Raw genomic sequence first — 2500 nt, forward strand, 5'->3', positions numbered from 1 at the left:
AATGGTATTTTAGCTGCTATCATAATTTAAAAAGTTGCACTTTATTGAGTTCAAGTTGCAAGATTAAGTAAAGGATTTAAAAGATTATACATGGGGTTAATGTTACCGAGAGCGATGCACAAAGATTGAGGGAAATGGACGCTGCCATCTTATAGAGCATTAAAAAAATAGAGTAATAAATAATACAGGTATAGCTGCACTGGCCTTGTATTTACCGCAAAATGACGAAAATATCTGCTGCATATCACTGCTCAGAGATTAAGTCCACAACACCTTAATCTCGTGTATTGTTTATGTTGCCATGAAGTGCTAATAAATGGGGGTACAGTTGGGCTTGTCCCCCTGTCTAGAGAATAAATAGAAGGTAGGAAAGGTTAGGTTTGGATTTTGGGTGCACTTTGTCTGTGGAGGTGTGTCGCTCTTCGTAACAAACACTGTATATAGCACTTGTTTATTGATGGAATTGCCCTCTGTTGGCTACCATTAGAATGAGTCAATTTACTATTGTAACTATTGAGGTGAGTTATCATCTCTTCATCAATCTCACTCTACCATCACTGGTAAACATGATGATAACTGACTGCTGGTAAATGTGTTACAATTGTATGTTAGTGAATTTGGCCCCTGTTTGGAAACTATGCATTTACACTGCTTAGTTGCCAACATGCATCAGATTGCAATGGAGAAGGATTAACTAGATTGGTAATTCTTGAGTCAAAGAGTACATCTACCAAGGATTAAAGCCATGCCACCAGTGACCAGGAATAGGCATCTAGGAACAGGTGGTTTAAGCTTATTCTACATGGTAATTTTTGAGAATTCCTTGGCATTACTGATTGGGACAATTTTAGTATCAATAAAATCCTATCTCTCTTTATCTAAATATATAAAAAAATATGCAGCAAAACCCCCTCCAATTAGCAACAATCTTGGCCCCCATAGCAGGGGAGGGCATGAAAGGTACCAGGGAAAATGCAGGGTAAAATATGAATAGAATACAGTAAATACATAACTGTAGCAATAATAAACAATTAATATGTTACTAAATCTATAATGCAAGGGTTACTCTCCCTGTGACCTCCTTCCCAGCTCAGCTTCATCTATCATTTGGATTACTTATAATTCCTAGGTTATATATTGCCATGTTCACCCTGCATGCAGCTTGTACATTCTTTTCTGCCATGAATATGTGAAGGAGGAAGGAGTTGCAGGGGTCTGCTCCCCTGCATTCAGTAGTATTGCAATGTATTATCTTCATTATTTTATTCCATTATTTTTTGTTTGCCCTACAATCTTCCTGTTACCTTCCAGGCCATAATTCCTACATATTTGTGTACTAGAGAGTGACAGGAATCCATCTATTTCAAAATTGTTGTGATCAATGTGAAGGTATTATGTATTAAGATTTCCACAGAATAATTGATATAGATTAGGGTATCCATGGTATAGATGCATTAAACTAAATTCTTGTAGAGGACAAAAAGATGTCATCAATTCAAAAAACAATCTGTTGACATGAACAATTTAACTCCATAAATAAAGGGAAAAAATTGCAGTGTGTCCCTCACAGCCTAAGTCCACTTGCTGTGCATATTGTGGTGAAGACAATGTTTGCTGGAGGGATGGTCAACCTTCCTCCCCTTGGGCTGTGGCCAAAGGACATGCCCAGTCACAGCAAATTACATTGATAAATAAATTTTGTGATGCGGTGTTGGGGACTTTGTCTCAGACATCAGTACTGCTAAAAATTACCATTCTTTTAAGTGTTGTGAATGAGTTGAAGATGAGGTTCAATAGAGAAAACTCTTGCTTTGGCTTGAACTTCCTTGCTGCCATAGGGTTCTGGTCCATAAATTAGTGTTAGGGAACAGGATGCTTCACCCTGATTTCAAAAGTTTGCAGCCAGTTTGGTTTCAACGGAAATCCTTCTACACCTTCAATACCCAGGCAAAGGGCAACAAACTTCCATCATATTTATATATTGTGGCTGTTTTACAACCATGAGACTAATCTGAAATTCATCCTTCTAGCAAGTATTACTTTAATATCTAGGGTAATACGCCTGTAGTTTCTCCTTTCATACATGAAAAGATGCAAGTAAAAGTATGTTGTCATTGTCATATGTTGCTGCTCCATCTGTGCTCTTTCTTTTCCACCATGGCTGCTATTCTCAGGAGATAACAGGTATTATGACTTAAGAAAAATAAGGTATACCAGACTTGTAAATTCTTGTCCTTTCAAATTTTCTGGCCCAAGGATACAAACTCTATCTCACGGTTCCTTCTCAGTGTTCGACACTTCAAGCCTAAGAGCAGTCTTCCTCTCACATCTTTGACCATAAACAAGCTTGTCCTGATCTTTTTGTCTATGTCTATCCTGCTAGAACATGCAAAGTAAAGGTTTGTTTTTATTTTTGCCTGAGTGCCCAAAGATATGGAGGAAGACAACAGTAATTGTTGGTGTATCTTCTACGAGGAATTATAGGTTTCTCTCTCTCTCT

At 37.7% G+C, this 2500-nt stretch overlaps 1 protein-coding gene across 1 annotated transcript in view; it reads left to right on the forward strand.

The window, feature by feature from the left end:
• LOC125036496 overlaps positions 1-2500 on the forward strand; it is a 10290-nt gene that overhangs the window by 1748 nt on the left and 6042 nt on the right. The gene's annotated exons all lie outside the window — the stretch shown is intronic.

Source organism: Penaeus chinensis, chromosome 21 (assembly GCF_019202785.1).
Source record: "Penaeus chinensis breed Huanghai No. 1 chromosome 21, ASM1920278v2, whole genome shotgun sequence".
In the NCBI taxonomy this organism is placed as follows: Eukaryota; Metazoa; Arthropoda; class Malacostraca; order Decapoda; family Penaeidae; genus Penaeus; species Penaeus chinensis.